This window comes from Sinohyriopsis cumingii, chromosome 2 (assembly GCF_028554795.1).
Source record: "Sinohyriopsis cumingii isolate HCF-2022 chromosome 2, ASM2855479v2, whole genome shotgun sequence".
Taxonomy (NCBI): Eukaryota; Metazoa; Mollusca; class Bivalvia; order Unionida; family Unionidae; genus Sinohyriopsis; species Sinohyriopsis cumingii.
This window is the reverse complement of record NC_142962.1, coordinates 21,924,763-21,946,303: the sequence shown is the minus strand read 5'-3', so window position 1 is coordinate 21,946,303 and position 21,541 is coordinate 21,924,763. Positions and strand designations below refer to the sequence as shown.

Sequence of the window (21,541 nt, the reverse complement as noted above, 5' to 3'; positions counted from 1 at the left end):
TTTCAACATTATGATATTAATGGCATATTTTTAGATCACTCATTTCTATCCATCATCACAACCTGTATCTATACAAAAAAATTAAATGCCCATCATCAAAAAAGGTACCGTTTTAAATTATTGCATGAACTACTCAAAACTCAAATGTAAGCCCCCACTTAATGGAAGCTCAGATGAGGCACATTAACCACTTTTGCGACCTACAATCTGTTTACTCGTATGAGGTTTTGATTTATTTATATCTGATCTCAATCGTGATTTACTGATTCAAAATCCAAAATAAACCAAGCTCTTAGATTAAAAATTGAGATCTCATATTAGTAAATCCAAATCTCAGATTTGTAAACATAGATCTTGGATTAGAAAAAATGTGAAGTATGTCCCATTATGGTTTCCATATACTTGCGCTATCGTACTGCATTGTTTGTTTTTGTAGAAAGATAGCAAATCTGCACATTTTTATTTTCTGTTGAGGAGGGTTATCAAGAACCTTAGACAAGCATAAAGGTAAATGAGTTTATGTCACAATATTGTGTTGAGCATAATGGTAAATGAGTTTATGTCACAACATTGTGTTGAGCATAATGGTAAATGAGTTTATGTCACAACATTGTGTTGAGCATAATGGTAAATGAGTTTATGTCACAACATTGTGTTGAGCAGAATGGTAAATGAGTTAATATCACAACATTGTGTTGAGCATAATCATACACAACGCTAAATAACAAAATTGCTACACTTCAGGGTACTGAACAAGATTACAGATCCCAGTTTTTCACTTTATGCTTCCTTTATCCTTTTCATTTGATTTTATTGCCAACTAAGCGTAATAATACCTCAGTCTGGTGTACAGTAATGCACAACAAATAAGGAATAATGTGGGTGTAATTTTCAATGAGCTCTCAAGTTTCAATCAAGGGAAACAACTTATGTTATCTTCAATACATATCACTGATTATTCATAAGAAAAGATTTATTCACTTTTTAAATGCATCCCTTACCCTGGAGTCAATGTTAAGAATAATAACAAAAGTGACTTCAAAATGCAAAGATAAGAAAATCTGTAACAATCATGACACAAAATATTTCCTTGTATCATAAAATGAACAGCATATACTGTCATAACTCATATAAGACAAAGACTTTAACATTCCTAAATTCTTGCGATTTTACAATTTAGTGACATTAATTCTTTAGCTACCTAAATTTCATGAGGTCAAATTTTCAACATCTTCAAACTGATCCTGATACAAAAATAACATTTCCCCATATATACTGTAGATATAATTTACTTTTGACAGTTATTTCTCGCTCAATACCAATAATTAATTGACACCCTGTAACCCCTAATTGTATCCCATTCTCTTGCCATTATTCATGAATAATGGATAACCATCTGGCTATGGAATGAGATCTGCCCTTGTCCAGCATGATCTGATGACCCTGCATTAGGTCCAAATCAGGGACCAGTAACGGCTTAATAATTACCAGTGGGCATCATTGTTCATTATAATACACTTTAATGTCTAAATAAAAAAAAGAGCTGTTGATGGACAGCACTGTGCAATTTTCTGATGCTATGATGCTGAGACAGGAGAAACTCAGACATCTATTTAATAAAGAATTTCATCAGCAGTTTCAAGTGATCAGAAATTACAAGGTTGATAACTCATCACAAACTTGTTAACTTTATCCAAGCCTGATGACTTCACACATATGGATGTAATAATTAAAATATTCTTTCACAGTACTAAAGCATTTTCTTCTTTTATTTTCAATACAGATAAATTCAACATGGATCTTCTTCGATTTTCGACAGAATACAGATAAATTTAACGCGCATCTTCTTTGATTTTCAACAGAATACAATAGATTATTTTATCTTTAACGTGCATCTTCTTTTATTTTCAACAGAATACAGATAAATTTAACACAGATCGTCTTTGATTTTCAATAGAATACAGATAAATTTAACATGGATCTTCTTTGAGTTTCAATAGAATACAGATAAATTTAACGTGCATCTTCTTTGATATTCAATAGAATACAGATAAATTTAACACAGATCTTCTTTGATTTTCAATAGAATACAGAAAAATTTAACACAGATCTTCTTTTATTTTCAATAGAATACAGATAAATTTAACACGGATCTTCAGATAAATATACTTGAACATTTTTGACAAGTCCTTCAGCTTTCAAACTGTGGAACATTATTTTTTGTTTTCATCTGATGACGTACCAGAAGAGAAAATCCTGGACTTTGAGTGAATGCATGTCATATAACAAAATTTGATCTACATTTTATGTCTTGTTTTACCTTTATCTTACATGATTTTAACATCTTTAACTTTTATCTTTGTAAAATATATAAATTATACACATTTTTCACATCTTTACCTTTTATGTTTATCTTCTTTTATCTTGTAGTAATTCATACTTACATTTATTTTGGAAGCGTAGATCTTTCTTAAGATTTTGTTGTGCAATTCTTTATTTTTACAGTTTTAGAATTTTACTTTTATCGACACCATATGGCCATTATTGTGCTGACGTATCAGTATAAAAACTAATACATACCATTGACAGTGAAGAAGAACAAATATAACTCATATTTATATTACTGATAAGATGGAAATTTAAATATAGTTCAGTTTTTCTAAGGAAAAAATGTAGATTTTTTGAGTAATGAAAATCTCAAATTTCAATATATTCTTTAGCACATTTAAAAATACCAGATGGTTTGTCAGATATATTCTAAGATTATTTAAATTTCAATTATCAATGTAGCTAATTTCCCAAATAACAAATAATGTACCAAAATTTTTCTGTTTTCTACTTTAAAACTGCAACAAAGTTACTATTATTTTAAATAATAATAAATCATAAACATTTTAAAAATATATTTTCTCTATTCTATAACAATATATTAGCTCATGAATATTAACAAGACTGACCAAAGTTTTTTCCCCTTAAATTCATTCTCCCTAAGATCTTGATAAGTTCTTAACCAGTCTTGGAATGTTCACTTTAATTTGTACTAAGATGTCCTCCTTGGTTTTATATAATTTCTAAACTTAAATATGACTTTAATGATACTCACATTACTGGTATGTGTTAGGCCACTTTAAACTTTTTCTAACAACTTATTAGTCACGTAAGTAGTATTTAATATATGAAACTATGTAATAACATAAGTAGTATTTAATATATGAAACTATGTAATAACATAAGTAGTATTTAATATATGAAACTATGTAATAACATAAGTAGTATTTAATATATGAAACTATGTAATAACTGGTTCTGTGGGAAAGCCTGCCAGTAGCTTCTCGTCGGTCGGTGGTTCTTCCCTGGCTTTTCCAGGGTTCTTCTTCCACCAGTTATAATGGCCGCCATGTATAGCCTATCTTGTGCTGAAAAATGGCGTTAAACCCTAAAACAACAACAACAAGAACAATAACTGGTTCTCATAGGCCTCAATCAAAATCCAGTCAAATAATTAAGTAGAAATAACAATATAACCAGTCAAAACTGTACTTGATTTTCAATGTGTTCATTCAACTGCTACAATTTTAAGCCACTGTGGTTCAGTTAATAATACAGGATTGGGCTTATAATCCAATGTGTAAATATCAGACACTAACCCATGTGACCAAGTCACATAAAGTACTTGCCTTTAACAATCACACCTGTCTGTGTGGGTTCGAGTCTCCAGCTTGACCAATGTGGGTATTTGAGAAAGTTAGCCAGTAGCTTCCTCTGCGTTAATAGTTTTTAGGGTTTTCCTTGGTTCTTTCTCCACCAGTTATAACGGCCATCATATAAAGCCTATCTTGAGCTGAAAAATGGTGCTAAACCCAAAACAAAAACAACTGGACACTTTAAAAGTCAATTTTTCACAAGTCCTTTAAGAAGCTCAGTTTCACATGATGTTGATTTTCCTTTACAATTTGTTAGCTACAACAAACATGGGGGAAAAAAGTGATGCAATAATCTGTACTGGAAGCAGCATAACTAATTTTCTTAAATCAGCACACAAATTAAGAGAAAATAATAATTACCTACATGAAAATTAAAATACTGATGCATACAAGATCAACTTACCATGCCAATGTGGCATTTTATCCAGTTATCTTAAAATGACCACTTCCAAGTTTTAGTGTCAGAACTTCCAAAATAAAATCAACCTTTGCAATCTGAGCAAGTAACATCCATCACAAAATTATATTCCAGCTTCCTAGTAAACATTATATACAAAGCAAAACATTTCACAATACACAAGGACTGGTACGAGTCTGACAAACACTGCCTGGTAGAGCCGAGAAGTTGAAGTCAGTGCAACCTTAGGGTCAATATCATTATGAAACGACGCTTTACAGAATCAAGCTTTTGCTATATGACCCTTGATCTCCAATATCTAACAATATCAAACGCAACTGTTTACTGAAGATAAGACAATAGAGAAATCAATGAACATGTTAAACTCACCATACAAAATCTTCAAACGGTCTTGACCTAAATGGCAAAAATTATGATCTCATGTCACAATTCTGTTGACTTTGATGTTACAAGGAATTTGATGAACCATGGCTATTATTTATTTAGTACCACATTAAAACAGCATACCAATAATGATGAGTAAATTTATTCCCTCCAAATAAAGTACAAGAGAACAACTTTTGAAATACATTGTAACTGTAATTGTCTTTAGGGTGTCCTCAACCTAGCAGGAACCGATACATTTTGTTATGATGGTATGCAGAGTACAACTGGACTTTAAAGGAAGTTTTAACACAGCTATAACTGGACACCAGATGCAAACTCATAAAAAAATTAGCAAATGGCTTTTCATTGATTGCATTTTATCACTGTTCAGGTCAATAAAAAGTTACTTGGTTGAATTAAACTTTACAGCATACCTGAAATTCGCATCTTGAGAACAAATCTGAGTGCATTGTCTACCCTTAACAATCACCAAAGTTCAACACAGATCAACATTTGGCGTGCATCAATTATAAATAATCCTACTTGGCCTACTTACTGTTAGTCCAGAACATGTTGCAATGGAAATGATTTCCATTATTTATACAGGTACATGATGAAAGCTTGATAGTAAAATGTGTAAATATTATGGACTTGTTGCATTTTCACACTCAACCCTCCAAAGTTTAATATGTTTGCATTTACAGTGACACTTTTCAGTAATTTACTTGTCATTCTGATGTGAAAATAGTTTTAATGTCAATGAGTTATCACACATCTTTATGAGCCACACCTCTGAAAAGTTAGACTGTTCTGGTGGGCTAAGTGGTTAGAGTGAATGCCTCAGATGTGGGAGGATATGAGTTCAAACCCTGGCCAAGTCATACCAAAGACCTATTAAAAAAAGGTACTAGCAGATGCCTTGCTTGGCATGCAGCATTAAGAGCAAGTTATTAGGACTGGTTGGCCTGGTGTCAGGATACTGTGACTCATTGGACATGATATGATGCCACATGTCTGTGGCATGATTCCCCAGTGCTAGACATCATTACAAACTGCCCAATGCAGACATCATAACGATGTGACTCAAACTGTTAAAGCTACAATATTAAAAATCTAAATCACACACACCTCTTAAAAGTTGACCGAATGTCAAGATCTGTGTTATTTTCATCTGGTCAGGCAAAGTTACAGTTGCTGCAGTCACTGGTATTTTCGCAACAAAAGCTGTATTGATGCATTGTCAAAGGGAAGATGCCAGCAAATAATTCTAAAAGGATGTAATTATTTTTCGCAAGAAAAATGTTGCCAACCTACATTCAAAATGAGTATTTTATGTGTCTCAGCCAATTCAACCAACCTTCACACAATGCTTACTATCGTAATCTATTTTTAATGCAGAAAATACTGAGACAATAGCTGACTGGTCAAAATCTAGTTAGGGTAATGACCTAGAAATGTTAGAATTATTTTGACCAATCTGCAATCTTACTTTTATGGCACCTGTGTGCAGTTCCCTAAAATGAAGGTTACATGAAAATGGAAAATTTACAACAAAAGTTGGTGGAAATTGGACCATTGGAATTCTTTCAAATGCATGTTGCTCACATTATCCTTGTGGAAGGTAACTGCATACATACAGGATTCTTCCTTACCCAAATGCAAGCTATTTACCAAGTTTGGTAATGGTGTATTACGGAGAACTCAAGTTGTTACACAAAGACAGGGATGGATAGACAAATGGGCAGTATGCCATTAAAATGTTGTTCCACATGGGGGTGGGGAAGGGGTACATATCAAAATATAGTATAAAGTATAGTGAATTGCATATAGACCCTGATCGACCACTGTATAATGAGTTACACATTGACCATGACCTACCAGTGTAATGAATTGCACACAGACCTGATCTGCCACTGTATAATGAATTGCAAACAGACTCTGATCTACCATTGTAATGAATTGCATATAGACCCTGATCTAACACTGTATACTGAATTGCATATAGACACTGATTTAACACTGTATAATGAATTGCATATAGACCCTGATTCAACACTGTATAATGAATTGCATATATACCCTGATTTAAAACTGTATAATGAACTGCATATAGACCCTGATCTGACACTGTAGAATGAATTGCATATAGACCCTGATTTGACATGGTATGAACTGCATATTGAACCTGATTTGCCAATGAATAATGAACTGCATATAGACCCTGATCTGCCACTGTATAATGTACTGCATATAGATCCTGATCTGACACTGCATTATGAATTGCATATAGACCCTGATGTAACACTGTAATGTGAACTGCATATAAACCATGATCTGACACTGTATAATGAATTGCATATAGACCCTGATCTAACACTGTATAATGAATTGCATATAGGCCCTGATCTGACACTGTATAATAAATTGCATACTGAACCTGATTTAACACTGTATAATGAACTGCATATAGACCCTGATCTGACACTGTATGAATTTCATATTGAACCTGATTTGCCAGTGTATAATGAACTGCATATAGACCCTGATCTACCACTGCATAATGTACTGCATATAGACCCTGATCTGACACTGCATTATCAATTGCATATAGACCCTTATGTAACACTGTATTATAAACTGCATATAAACCCTGATCTGACGCTGTATAATGAACTACAGAGACCCTGATCTGAGACTAAAATGAATTGCATATTGCACCTGATTTGCCAGTGTATAATGAATTGCATATAGACCCTGATCTAACACTGTATAATGAACTGTATGTAGGCCCTGATCTGACACTGTATAATGAACTGCATATTGAACCTGATTTGCCAGTGTATAAAGAATTGTATATAGACCCTGATCTAACACTGTATAATGAACTGCATATAGACCCTGACCTGCCACTGTATAATTAATTGCATACAGACCCTGATTTGCCACTGTGTGATTAACAGAACACAGACACTGATCTGTCACTGAATAATGAATGGTACACAGACCCAGATTTGCTACTATATAATGACTGGCATATAAACGTTAATCTGCCAATGAATAATGAACGGTACATCAACACAATTGTTTAAGTCCATTTGCCTTCGTTATAATAATATAAAATTGTTGATGTACCTTAACATTTGTTATATTTTTTTAAATACTGCATTATGCACAACAATAAAAGTTATATGAGTGATCCACATATGCATGACAAATTCCAACATAAGAGACAGGGTCAATACCATGAAATGTGATGATCTGAAAGATTCTCCAACATCACTACAAGACACTTTACAAAAATGGAAAAGAGAACCAATCAATACTCAATTTATAATTACTCTCCATGGACCTTGCCTTTTTCTAATGGAATTCTGGGATGAAAATGTCAACATAAAATAACTTTATCTCAGCAACTGGAATGCTAATTAATTGCTAATAAAACTGCTTGAACTGGTATTTGATAAAATGCAGTTTTCTTGTAAAAGCAAATCTGAAAGTAAAGTAAAATAATGAACATACTAAAGCCTGTAGTTTAGAGCATTTAAATGGAGACCACTTTGTCAGCACTGGATCAATGTTTTCTAACAAACACAGACCATGATAGTGCCATTAATAGAACAAAATATTTATGATAAACTTGTGAGAATAGACTTTATGAACAATGAGGTTGTTAAAAACAGAAAGAAATGTTTATGAAGGAAATCTTACTTTCTAAGGATTTTTCCATGATAAGATCAGGTTGCTTATCAATCAATATCAAAAAGAAGTTTTACTTACTAAAGGAACTGCCATGTTTAGACCAGGGTGCATGCCCTATAACTGAATTATCAGAAAGGCAGGACTGGGCTTATTCTTTATACACATTTAAACATTTACCAAAATTCTGTAAAAAGATGAGATAGGTAAGCAATATTATTTATTGTTGGACACTGACACTACATGTTTTCATAGGCAACCTGCTCCTGTAAGTACTTCACATTTAACTTGTTGGCAACTTTAAATGACATGTATATATGACAATTCAATGAACTTTTAATTAAAACCTCATGCTTCCATACCAACAGAAAGATCATGACTGCATCTGCATGCCCACAAAAGCAGTTACAATAATACATGCTACTTTAGGTTGTGTTCACACATATGTGTAGAAAAATCATACTTGTATGTTTTCTAATCAATTTCAAGAAAATAAAAAAAAGATAAAGATACCGCTGAATCATAACTAACCTTCATAATATTTCATCTCATATATATCACTGGCCCTGAAGTATTTCCCATGTTTGACCACTATGTCCACCATGGCTACATAGATAAATAACCAGCCATGGTCAAAGTGGTGACTCATGAATAGTCAAGCTCCAGATGTTCATATTACTCTGAACTGTCCAGTTACTCCAGCAAATGACAATGCAACTGTCCAGTTACTTGACCAAATGACAATGTTTAATTACTGCTAATATGATTTTGTAGCTGTCCAGTTCAAGATATCCAGTACAGTAGCTCTCAGAGAGTTTGACAAAATCCAATACATCATGTGATGGCACCACGGTTTTCCTTGATATTGGTTCAATCACCCCCTGGCTAATTTCAGCCATGCAGCTTATTTTCATAATTACATCAAAACTAGCTACATGTAGCACACTGTATTTCCAATTACAAGTCAGGAAAACATGAATTTCAAAAACCTTTCTATAACTGATATGCTTAACAGATAATGTACAAAGTTTAACCAATACTGCACCATAACAGGAATAAAGCGTCTGCACTAAAAATGTGTCTCAAACCAAATGATGATTTTTATTCCCTAGAGGACATTTCTAACATCATCTATGAAACCATCTTCAGCTTCAAAATAGTACAAAGGTCATAAAAATAAATACAGAGGTCATTCAAAGCTAGAATGGCTGACAATATGTCTAATTATTGGTATCACATTTATCCCTCACTAGCATAAACTGAATGCTGCCATAATCCTGTCTGATTAATTCCATGCTTGAAATATTTCCACTGTATATTCCTTCAACAAAACCCCAAAAACACTGCACTAGATACATTGTTCTCAAACGTTTATATAAACAAATGTCTTCTTAGAGTAACACTGAGTTTGTAAACACCAAGACAGTACACAAAAGTATATTCCCAAATGAAGAAATCAGAGTGCAATAAATTCCCATTAAAGAGTCTTTGTACCTATCTACGTAGCCAAGTTGAAACCTGAAATCTCACTCTTAAGGTCTTATATTTCCCCGTTATAGTGCCCACATCACTGATGTAAACAACCATCAATAGTAGACATCATTTCATGAATTTGATGGAATTTATTACTGTAGAAACTTTCCAGAGTAAAAAAGCAAGGCCCCAATCAAGAATCTCAAGAAGTGAGAGTGATGATGCGTGTCAAGTTCAATTCAGAAGGGCAGATAAATCAGTATACTTGATCCTGTCCACAGAGGTCGGGATTTAAGAGTACATATTTGTTTATCAATTACTTACTCATAAACTAACTTTCATTTCAAGCCATCTGACAACCCTCTTCAACCTTAACCTCCAAATAAAATCTAATTCAATAACTGGATATGCTCTTTTGCTACACAGAAATGAATCTAGCAAAATCTATCACCGTGAAAGGCATTTTTACAGTTGGTCATACCCTGTTAAGTTATCAAGTTCTAAATGACTTAGCAACATGCAAGGCAAGCATCAAACAAACTGAAAGATTTAGTTACAAGACTGATTTGCATTTCTTTCACACTTCTGGGGATTTCCAGAAGCCACCATTCAGTATTTATTCATTAAAATATCCCTGTAAACCAAAACCTGGCCTAGCCTCTGTGTGTGTGTGTGTGTGTGTGTGTGTGTGTGTGTATATATATATATATATATATATATATATATATATATATATACATAAACACACACACACATACACATGGGGATCTGATCATTATTGTGTGAGATTTTCTTCCACAACTATGGTAAACTCCAAACCCTTCAGTGGTAAATCAATGATCAGGGCAAGTATAAAAAAGTAAACCTGGTCAAGCTTGTATCGATACACTGCTCTATACGGCTCAGCTGTATGGAAATGTCTACACATTGAGAACTTTTATTAGATCTACAGAAATGTTTCCTATTCCACTGGCTTTAAAACTAAGGTCGATAGGGATTTTTTTAAAAACTTTACATATATGATAATGATTACCATACTAAGCACATCAAATACTGGGCTAAACTGGCTAAATTAGATGATGCACAAATCAATTTTTGCAAAATCTTTTTTTTATTGTTTATTTTTATTTATTTTTTTAATATTTTTTTTTACCCTGGGGAAAAAAATGTTAGGGTCGACAACAAAAAATATGGACAATCAGCTGATCGAAAACATATTTTTTCTGGCCTTACCAATTACAAGCAAAACAGTCCCTGTTTAAATTTAGCAAAGTTTAAATTAAGCTACATTTACCCCCTAGCTTCTAAGTACTTGTCTGTGAAACTTGCCTATTACTAAGATTTCAGATGACACCTGAATCATTAATTTTCATTGCATACAAACCAAAACACTTGCAAAAGTAGATACATTCACTGTATTGGAGTAAATGAAACAATACCACTTGTATATCACCTAGGAATTATGTAGTGTACAACAATAATCATATACCTCCTGCAGGACTAAAAAAATTGCACTATCTCAGCAAGACTTTGTCATATCAAAATTTGATTTTTATGAGGTGTTTGAATCAATACAGACCACAAAAATAATTGGAAGAGTTGCATGAAGCAAAGCTGGTCTGACATGGTGGATTTTTCTGTGTACACTAAAACAGAAAGCCAAGGAAATACATATACAGCCTTACCATACAAGTGTCTACTAATGCAAGATGGTAAGATTATTCACTCTGGTGCATCAGGGAATAAAGGGTGAATTAGGAGAAGGTAGTGTGAGATTGCCAAAACATGGCTTTCATCACATCCTCCAAAGATGAATAAGTTAGATCCATGGTAGCAATGTCACAAGCCTCATGGACTTTAATCTTCATGAATGAAAGGTCCCTCTCTATACTAGACTTTAATCTTCACGAATGAAAGGTCCCTCTCTATAAAGGACTTTAATTTTCACTAATGAAAGGTCCCTCTCCATAATGGACTTCAATCTTCACTAAGGAAAGGCCCTTCTCTATAATGGACTTTAATCTTCACTAATCAAACGTCTTTCTCAATAAATGAACTAATAACCTCTCTTGATTGTCTTGACAATCCACCCTGAAATAATGTATACCGAAATATCAGCTGAGTCCTTGAAAGAAATACACATGCCAAATAGATACATAAATCATCCAACAGAAACGTGTTTCGGGGAGGGGTAAAAAACACAACACACATGACAGATTCCATCCAGGCATTAAAGTGCAAGACATTGATCTCTGCTTTGCAGCCTGACATACCTGCCCAAGTCAGCAATATGACAATAAAAACCAATGGCCAGACCAATTGAAAATTGTAATGTTTTGCAAAGGGTTGTACTATAGTTCTTGATAGTAGAAACTGAGCATTGTTTCTCTTCATAAAATAAGATGGAAACTGGCTAATGCACTCAAAGGACACATAGCATTAACATGTTCCTACTGCACAAAATCACAACAGATTCTGCATAATGAACTTTGGACTCAGAACATCTCCTAGCCTGAATGATGCACTTGGCAATTTTGCCTGAAAACTGGTGTATAAATTATTTGAGATCAGCCAAGTACGAAGGTGTAGAATCTGTAGGCTGCTGAATTGTATCTGAGACTGAATCATTATTTTCTTTTCTTTTCTTGTGTTTTCAGAAAATATAGTTACTAACTTAATGGTATTGGTTTTATTACGTAATGAAGCTGATGGGATAGACTGATTCAACAGCCTATTACGAAACTGGATTAACAATAATTATTTTCTGTAAAGCCTTCAGCCTCACATGTATACATAGCATGTTACTCTGTCATTGGCAGGAACAGGCACTCTTCAAAGAAAATGAAAATTTTATCAGTCACATGATGCGTCACCTGAAGTATCCAATATAAACAAGCGACCTGCATGAGGTATCTCATAGTTATTCTGGCGTTTTAGTGGACCAGTAGGTACAATAATAGGCACGTATTTAGGTGGTGTTGTAGCCAGCTTAGGACGTAGTCCAAGCTAAATGTATTATTTGTCAAAGTTTGCTTTTGTTTATTTGTAATGGCTACTGAAGAGGACAAAGTCCTCTCAATTACTGACTGCAAAGCCGACTCAGAATTTTTGGGTTTCGCGCCTGAGGATATTGCAGCCTTCTGCGAAGTTGAGGCAAGTTCCTCAAAAGAGAGAGGAGTTATGAAGCCACAAAAACAGAAAAAAAAAGACGAAAAATTGAAGTCTGTCAAATAGTCGAGGACATCCAGTCTCATTGACATAAATAACCTGTCACAGATATTGAGTTTTTGAAGAAAAAATTGGGCCTAAATGAAATGCAGCCTGTTATGGCAGATGACAATGAAATTGATGCCCTTTTTGGTGAATGTTTACCTGAATTACATGTAGAAGTTGAAAATGAAGGGCCATATCGCAATGTTGATGTTACCACAGCACAGGGTGATGCAAGTAGATCACTCATGCAAATTTCTTTGAATGGAAAAATAAATGGGGCATTGTTTGATGCTTTGCAGCCTGATTACAACTGTATTTCTACAAGCAATGCTCATAATATGTGAGTTACCCAAACTGAAAACTCCCCAAAAAGGAGAGCCAATACCTAAATCCTTACTGCATGCACTTCTTTATGTGCAACATGAAATTGTACAAAAGTACAAAATCCCAGAAAACTGTCAAAGTTGGGTCTCCCACTTGTCAATCAAGAAATTTGGAATGACCTTAGCAAACGAGTTCACTCTTATGACAAAGCCTTTAGGGATATACAAAATCTTATGGCTGCAGGCATTATGCCAATTGTCCAATTAGCAGAATTACTAAAGTCTCAGATTGCCACTAATGAAAAAGCAAAGACCCTAATTTCAGATGCTATTACCCTTATGGGTCAGGTGCAATATCATGTCTCCCTAAGAAGAAGGTATATGATTTGACCACATTTGAAAAGGAAATATTCCAATATGCATACCCCCATAATGTCCATGCTTTTGGGGGTGATGTGGCCAAGGAAGTTAAATTTCAATTTCTTTCGAACATTTTTATTGTTCCCAAACCTAATGGAAAATTTCTGCCAGTTATTAACCTGAAACAGTTGAATAAATTTGTTCATTATGAACATTTTAAGCAAGAAACATTCCACATGGTTTTTGATCTCATCCAGAAAAATGATTTCTTACTTCTATTGATCTAAAGGATGCTTATTTTATTATTCCAATACATATAGATCATCAGAAGTTTCTCAAGTTTACTTGGAACGGTCAACTTTTTCAGGTTGTATGTTTACCTTTTTGGCTTTCCTCTGCTCCAAGAGTTTTCACTAAGATCCTAAAACCCATTTATGCTTGGTTTACCTTTTTGGCTATCCTCTGCTCCAAGAGTTTTCACTAAGATCCTAAAACCCATTTATGCTTGGTTTACCTTTTTGGCTATCCTCTGCTCCAAGAGTTTTCACTAAGATCCTAAAACCAATTTATGCTTGGTTTAGGCAGCAGAGCATTAGGTGTTCCTATTATATTGATGACTCATTGAATTTGGATGGTGATAATCACATTTGCTAACAAAGCACATGGACTATGAATGAGACATTAAAATCTCTTGGTTTCACTATCAATCTAAAAAAATCAGTGTTTATTCCATCTCAACAAATTACCTTGTCTGGTTTTGTCTTAGACTCTTTACAGTTTAAGGTTTTTCTTACTGTGGAGAAAGTGGAAAAGATCCATGTTTTTGCCAAGAAGCTCACTGGTAGAAAGTATGTTAGAGTCCGAGAGTTTGCACCATTTATTGGCATGCTTATTAATGCCTTTTATGCAATCCTGGAAGCCCCAATGCACTAAAGGTATTTGGAACATGATAAAATAAAAGGCCTTAGTGAAAACAAAATGTTTGATAGTACAGTACAGTTATCTCCACAAAGTATCCAGGAACTTAAATGGTGGTATCTAAATGTTGCAGACACAAATGGCAAATCTATCAGACAAGATTGCTTTTACTATTCAAACTGATGCATCACTCTCAGGGTGTGTGTGTGATTTGAATTTTTAGCGTAGCTTTAACAATTTTTCAGTCATATCGCTATGATGTCTGCAGTGTGGCAGTTTATAGTGATGTCTAGCACTAGGGCATCATGCCACAGACATGTAGCATGATGTCCCACCCAGTCACATTATCCTGACACCAGGCCAACCAGTCCTAACACTAACCTCTTAATGCTGAGCGCCAAGCGAGGCAACTGTTAGTACCATTTTTGTAAGTCTTTGGTATGACTTGGTCGGGGATCAAACCCATGACCTCCCGCATCCAAGGCGGATGCTCTAACCACTAGGCCACTGAAGCGGTACACATTTCTCAGGGTGGGGAGCTTATAAACTTGATTCAAACAGATCAATCTCTGATAGGTGGGTAAAGAGTGAGACCATTTTTTCCATAAATTACCTACAGCTGTTAGCCATTTCTTATGCCTTACAAGCTTTTCATTCAGATAACAGAAATGTCAATGTTGAGATTCAGTCTGACAACGTATGTGCTATCTAGTATATTAATAATATGGGTGGAATGTCATTCATTCAACTGGATCAGCTAGCCAAACACATTTGGGAATGGTGCTTGAAAAGGGAAATATTCATATCTGCAGTCCTTATTGCTGGCAAACATAATATACATACAGATTTTCTGTCCAGGACCATTTCTGATTCTACTGAATGGATGCTAAAGAAAGAAATTTTTCAAAGATTGTGTACACAGACTTTTGTTCCAGACATAGATCTTTTTGCATCTAGCTTAAACTGTCAGTTAAAGAAGTTCTTTTCATGGTTTCCAGAACCAGGTGCTTTTAAAACTGATGCATTTTCTTTCTCCTGGCATGATTTAATCCAATATATTTTACCCCCTTTTAATCTTACTGGGAAAATATTGAAATTTTTTTTTGCTGATAATGTTAGCGAAGCACTCTTAATTGTTCCGCACTGGACGTCACAATCCTGGTTTCCTTTACTCTTGACATGTTTAATTTCTCTTCCCATTAGAATTCCAATTAGAATTCCAAGGCACAAAAATGTACTGACTCTTCCACACAATGGTCAAACTCATCCTCTAGGGAAAACCCTATCTTTAATCGCAGTGATTGTATCAGGAGATTGTTCCTAAACCAAGGACGTGCAACAACAGCTGTGGACATCATTAACAATTCATGGAGACCAGGAACAACTAAACAATATAATTTGGCATGGAAAACTTGGAATTTTTCTGGAATAAGATCAGGGAAATTAATCACTTTTGTGTCTCTGATATAACAGTTATTTCATACTTAGATTCTTTGGTAACTGAAGGTAAGTCTTTTAGTGTCATCAATACTCAAAGAGCAATGTTACTTACTACTTTGAGAATGTTTGATAGTGCATGGTGCCTCTACCCTTTGTTGATTAATAGATACTTGAAAGTCAACCAAAACCAAGATATGTTGACACTTGGAATGTAAACCTAGTCTTAAAATACCTGTGCACCCTTTTTTCCTTTGGAAGCTATATCTTTAAGGTTATTAACAATGAAGCTGGTTGCTCTTATTGCTTTATCTACAGCTCCAAGAGCACAAACTCTAAAATCTTTGAATTTACATAACATGATTTGTATGGCAGACAAAATAGTATTAAATGTTTTGGATTTGTTGAAAACTTAAAGACAAGGTAAGAATTTCCAGTTGGAACTACTACATTATAAGGATGAGAAGTTCTGTGCTATGCATACTTTGTTGCATTATCTTGACAGGACTAAAAATCTTCAGAAATTGACTCAAGTTCTGGTATCTAATTGTTCCTACAGAGCTGTGACATCTAGTACTATTGCAAGATGGGTAAAAATGGTTTAAGAATAATGAGGAATTGATACATCTAAATTAAAAGTTCATTCTTACAGAACTGCTGCAGCATCAGTTGCTTTCAGATAAGGCTGTTCCTTGCACAATATATTGAAAACAGCAGACTGGGCAGTTCCTTGCATAATATATTGAAAACAGCAGACTGGACATCAGTAAAGACTTTTCATAAATTTTATCTAAGGGATATTCAGGCAAATAGTAAAGGTTTTGCTGAAGCAGTTATTAATAGCATATAAATCACATTTACAGGTTAACACTTGTTTCCTTTTTCCTATTGATGTTTTTAGTTGATATTTTGTTGTCAAGCTTTAAAGATCTCTGTATACATGTGAGGGTGAAGGCTTTACGGAAAATAATGAACCCCTCATCCAAGCATTTGTGAAGGATGAGGGGCATTATTGGAGTAAAGCCAGAGGCTGAGCATCTATACACCCACAAGTTGCAAGTTGAGGTTTTAACAGAATGGGGTTTTCCCTCCCTGTCTTAAATAGACAACAAAACACTTCACTTTAAACTATGAGATACCTCATGCAGGTGGCTTGTTTATATTGGATACTTCTGGTGACACATCATGTGACTGATAAAAAAGTTTCCTTTTCTTTGAAGAGTGCCTGTTCCCGCCAATGACAGAGTAACATGCTAATGCTTAGCCTCTGGCTTTACTCCAATAATGCCCCTCAGGGGTTCATTACATGCTATAGTAGAGACCAAATACAAATCAACAGACTTTGTTTTAATAGCCAGATTTTAACAAGACTAACTACAATTCTATGCAGTTCTATTTACTGACTTGTGTTCCAAAACCCAAGCAGCACCAGACACAATGTTGGTGCACAACATTTTAACAACCATCTGAATTGATAAATTTACATCAGAATATCTTTCACCAAACTGACAATCAATCTCATATAACTTTCATTTTACTTGTGACATAATTTCTCCATTTTTTTAAGTTCATGTGTTGAATAAGGATTCTTGCACACAAAAAGTCTTGATCCTGCCTTTTTTGGGAATTGCCAGATCACCATGTAAATTTTAAAAAAATTCTTTCCTATCCTAAATGTAAATAAGAAGATAAACTACTCCCCAGATAACCTCACAAACAATGTCAATCAAAGCCAGTAAGTTAAAGCTCAGGCCAGTCAATACTGCATGTGGCAAGAATGGTGGGCCAGTTTACTGTTCTCAGTGTATTCATCAATTATTGATGTTATGAGCTTGAAAAGTTGCTGTGCTCATTTTATGTACTGGTTTACAGGCAAGTATTGGTTTCATTGGAGGAGATTTCAAGTTTTCAAACAAGCAATGTATAAACATTAACCAATCAGAATGATTCTTACTTAAATACATACTTGGTTCTCTTGCAAGCAATGTATAAACATTAACCAATCAGAATGATTATTACTGTACATAGTCGGTTCTCTAGCAAGCAAAGTACAAACATTAACCAATCAGAATGATTCTTACCAAAAGCATTTAATACTTTGTTCAACCTGTAAATTTCATATCGTAATTTTCGTCTCCAAAAACATGAGTGTGGAATTCTCCAACACTGACATTGCTTACAGCTGGTAAATTATCCTCTGACTTTGGAGGTTCACACATGAGACAGATGCCTTTTCAGAATTGAATGCCTTAATATTAACTTTTATACTAAATTCTTGAGGGACAATTAAATTCACTCATTCACCTGCACTGTTAAAATTCTCCCTCTGAATAGATAACTGTCTGTATGGGCCACCTAAGTGAAACATGGAAGGCTTAAATTTGTGGTAAATCAGGTTATCTTTTATGAGAAAGGTGAGATACACAATAATAAGCATTATAAGATTAATCCCCAGGTAAGAACCTGTCTGAGCTTGCCCACCTGGGCACTAGAATGTCATGCCTATTATACACCTGTACCCCATTCTTATGTATATATAAAGACCAAAGACTCAAATAGTGTTTCTAATCCTAATCACAATAATTATTCTCAAGTGTACAGTATACAACATATCTAAATACTGCATGTGATCTCTGTTCATCCATACCTGCTGAGGTATATATTTTGTATGTAGTCAACATTCTTTAATTACTGGTAGAAAAGAGTAACATTCTTGAACATGCTATCAAGCAGTGAAGTTTGGAACCTGGCATCAATATAACAGTTCACCTCAGTTTATGAACTAAGACCTGTGAATTTACATCAAAATATATCATCATTCTAGTAGGACTCTTCAGAAATATAGGACTGTTTAGAAATACTGATAACTTGATGAATCCCAAACTCTACCCATCAACCACCAACTGTTAGCTGTTGGTTTTTTTTCTTCTGAAATTCACATGGGCTGTGTGCCAATCATGTACCATACAAGGTGTTATCATCACCAGATAATGCCAGTCTTAATAACTTAAAGGATAAATTCCACTCTGGTGGTAAGACAGACACCTAGGCAGTCTGCACTACATAACATAAACAAATTCAATGTAATAACTCATTCAAACTGCATGAAATGTTCTCTATATGCCAAAAATATTTTTCTCATAAACTGGCAACATTTTCAAAAGCAAAATATATTGGACAGAAAAACCTATGCAAACAAATAGCAATATTTATCTTAATTCTAGTCAAGTGATGCTTTGATTTCAGTGGGGAAAAAAGGACAAAGCTGCATGTAGTTTTTAAAAATTTAAATAAACAGAAAGGCCATCATGCCAGGATGTTGTCTCTTAAGTTTGCTAAAATTCTGCATTTGAAAAGTTGTTTGAATCATTTTCTATTTTTGCAATTTTAACAAAGTTGAAAAGCTTTAATCACAAGACTGTCTGCAAAGTTTGGTTCAAATCTGTCCAGTGGATTGTAAGATCAAATTATATGTGCATAGGATAGGCCAGTAAACAAAAATACAATTAAAACACATGAAAGGGAAGCAAATCCCCAAATACTATTCAACAGAAGACTGAATCACTTAATACCCCTGTAATAAATGGTTTGAGCAAAAAGGAAGATAAACTATTACAACTCAAAAGATTAAATAAGGAAAAATGGATATCTTCCCAAAAATGATGGCACATCATTTTGCAGCATTCTGCTTATTATAAATGAGATGTATTAAAACTGACTAAACAGGATGAATTTATCAAAATAATTTTCTGTACCAGATAAGCAAAACACAAAAAAGTAAGAAGAAAAAAGTTTGGTGGTATAAAGTTTCAAATTTAGCATAAAATACAAAAATCTTTCTTCATGAATTGTTTTATGATTATATAAATAATGACTGTAACCAAGTTCACGGACCGTATAATTTCTATGTGAAGATGATACATCACCAAGAACAGAGAATGGGGAACAAGTTTACATCTGCCTGGGATTTACCTCCCCTGATTGTGACTGGTCCATTTCCAGTTAGTAGCTGAAAGTATATTTTTAGACCAATCAAGAGGGGAATCCACAAAGATGTAAACTTTTGATCCCCTACTGGCCATATAACACAACTGCCAATGGTGGTATATTGGTCTTATAACACAACTGCCAATGGTGGTGTACTGGTCATATAACACAACTGCCAATGGTGGTACATGTATATTGGTCATATAACTGCCAATGGTGGTATACTGGCCATATAGCACAAGTGTCAATTGTGTTATATTGGTCAAATTGCAAACCTGATGAAGCAATTACTTGCCAGGTTATGTGACTCCATAGGCAACATTGCCCCAGAAATGGAGAATTAAACAAAGGATTAACCAAGCTCACTGAACCATAAAATATAGGTCAAAGACACCTAGTATTCACTAAAAGGTGTAGTACTCCACATAACAACATTAGTTACATTTAGTTTACTGGGGTGTATGAAATGTTCTGTCTGTCATGAACACCATACACCCTGAGCTAAAGATAAAAACACCAGAGATACACACAAGTTTAAGATTATCATAACATCCATACTCCCTGGTAAACTAATACATAACCAATTTGTGACCTCACAAATCTTTTAATGCACTGGCTCAAATTTCATGATCAGGGTGCATTTCAAATTGCTTGTTGTCATTGTTGGCTTTGCGGTGATCATTTACAAACAGTACACTAGTTCATAGTTACCTCCCTTTAGCCAACAAAAATCCTGACAAACAACCTTTTAACTTTGAAGCAGTCAGTCTGCCATTGTGTTTTTCCATCTGCATATAACCAATCATCGTGTAACTTGATTACACCCCACTTGTAAGTTACATGTTCCAGTTATGACCTCTCAAGATTTTACACCCTGCCAGAATAATGTTTAATGGACATCCTGGATTTTATATATCAATAACTGAACAATCATATTTCTTACATTTCTTGATGAGGTAGCAAATCTAAATGACAACTTACATAACACTACAAAAAATACTATATGAGAAAATGACATAAAACACTAACCCTAATCAAGAAAATTTGAGCTCAACACAAAGATAAACACAAATCATTGAAATTTAAAATACTGGTGACAGTGACTAGTCAAGTCAATGCAACAATGTAAAATAAAAAACTTAATACAGTGTGGTAAATGTGGATGGTTATAATGTTACAATTTGTAAAAGTAAAATGTATTTTTTGGCAGGGGTAAAATTAATTTTGATAATGTAATACTAACTAGTTCTTATTGCAAAGATGTACTCTTCTGGGAGGAAAATACCCCAACCATATGACAAAATTTCATCCTCCCATTTGGGTGAACCAGGAGGTTCCAGAACACTTCATCCCCTCTGTGACACCCCACACACTCTTGCCCATATATCTTTTGGAAGAAACAGCCTCATTAGTGGGATATCAGTGCAGGGTGTGAGGCTGGCAATAACAACAGCCTCATTAGTGGAATATCAGTGCAGGGTGTGAGGCTGGCAATAACAACAGCCTCATTAGTGGGATTTCAGTGCAGGATAGGAGGCTGGCAATAACAACAGCCTCATTAGTGGGATATCAGTACAGGGTAGGAGGCTGGCAATAACAACAGCCTCATTAGTAGGATATCAGTGCAGGGTGGGAGACTGGCAATA

At 34.5% G+C, this 21,541-nt stretch overlaps 1 protein-coding gene across 1 annotated transcript in view; it reads right to left on the bottom strand.

Annotated features, from left to right (window-relative positions):
- LOC149804453 (nesprin-1-like) overlaps positions 1 to 21,541 on the bottom strand; it is a 572,886-nt gene that overhangs the window by 506,462 nt on the left and 44,883 nt on the right. The gene's annotated exons all lie outside the window — the stretch shown is intronic.